Source organism: Penaeus vannamei, chromosome 36 (genome assembly GCF_042767895.1).
Source record: "Penaeus vannamei isolate JL-2024 chromosome 36, ASM4276789v1, whole genome shotgun sequence".
NCBI classification, from domain to species: domain Eukaryota; kingdom Metazoa; phylum Arthropoda; class Malacostraca; order Decapoda; family Penaeidae; genus Penaeus; species Penaeus vannamei.
In genome coordinates, this window is record NC_091584.1 from 20,090,741 (window position 1) to 20,092,476 (window position 1,736).

Genomic DNA, 1,736 nt, shown 5'->3' on the forward strand with positions numbered 1-1,736 from the left:
GACGTCTCTATTTCATCCATTGTTATTTGATTCCGACGTAATATTAGAAATTATAATAAAGGCCTCAGTAGTTAGTCGGAATCAAATATCAGTGGAAGTACTTGAATTGTTAGGAGAAGTTGGAACAGAGATGGCGATGATAAGGTCCATGGAATCTGAAGAACAATAGGGATTCGTCCTTGGAAAAGAAACAAAGAATATATATATATATAATCATATAATTATATAATTATATATATATACATATATATATACACACACATATATATATATGTGTGTGTGTGTGTGTGTGTGTGTGTGTGTGTGTGTGTGTGTGTGTATATATATGTATATATATATGTATATGTATATATATGTATATATATGTATATATATGTATATATATGTATATATATGTATATATATGTATATATATGTGTATATATATGTGTATATATGTGTATATATATGTATATATATGTATATATATGTATATATATGTATATATATGTATATATATGTATATATGTATATATATATATATATGAATATATATGTATATATATATATATATATATATATATATATATATATAGAGAGAGAGAGAGAGAGAGAGAGAGAGAGAGAGAGAGAGAGAGAGAGAGAGAGAGGAGAGAGAGAGAGAGAGAGAGAGAGAGAGAGAGAGAGAGAGAGAGAGAGAGAGAGAGAGAGAGAGAGAGAGAGAGAGAGAGAGAGAGGTGAAATAGGGAGAGAAGGACAGATAGATAGATAGGTAGATAGATAGATAGAGAGAGTGAGTAAGTGAGTAAGCAACAAGGAAAGTTGAGGAAGAGGAATTGCAGTTGTAAGCAATTTATAGCCTCCTGTGCACCCGTCTCTTTATGGGTGTTGTAGCTGTGTTCTGTAAGTCCCTTTATTCCCCTCAAGCACACTCGAGGGAGGGGAGTGTGCTTCAGAACGCCCTCGGCAGAAGGAGAATGCAATTGAACGAGAAAACTTTTTTCTATGAGTTACAGATAGATTAGAATTACTTGATGAAGTGTGTGGTTCTTTTTTGTGTTGCAGCTTATGTCACTTATACATGCACAGACATATACACATACACGTATCCACAGATGCACATACTTACATACACATTCACACTGACACGTACACACTAACGAGGCCGATGAGCGGTCGAGTCACGTCTGGCACGAGCCGGAAGGGCAGCAGACCGTGGTCAGCAGCAGTAGTTTATTGTGGTAAGAGAATAATAAAATTAAGGGACGGAGTTCTAGTCCGATCAGTATGGCGTACGCTTTCCGTTTGTCGCTCGCAGGTGACCCTCTTTCATGCGGGATTATACAGTGTTAATGGACCGTGCTGTACTTCGAAGGACAGGGAGCGGATGCCCTCGTGGGAACAGCGTGACGTAGCGAGGCGGAAGGTCTGCGGGTGTCACGTCAGCAGCCGCGTTGTGTAAGATGTGTATTATGTTAGCGGTGATATAGTGTAATAATAGATTATATAAAGTAGGGGCTTACAAATACACACAAACGCGCGCGCGCGTATACAAGCACAACCGCTGATTTTCTCTCTCAAAGTCCGTAAACGTGTTGGATTTGGAAGCTCACTGCTCACACCGGTTCTTAAAAGCTTGTTATCCCTTCTACATTGACACTGGTGGGCAGAGTAATACATGAAACGGCTCACTCATTATTGGTAAGGGTTGCACACACCAGTAGATATAAACACGATACGAGACTGGTCAGTGCCGG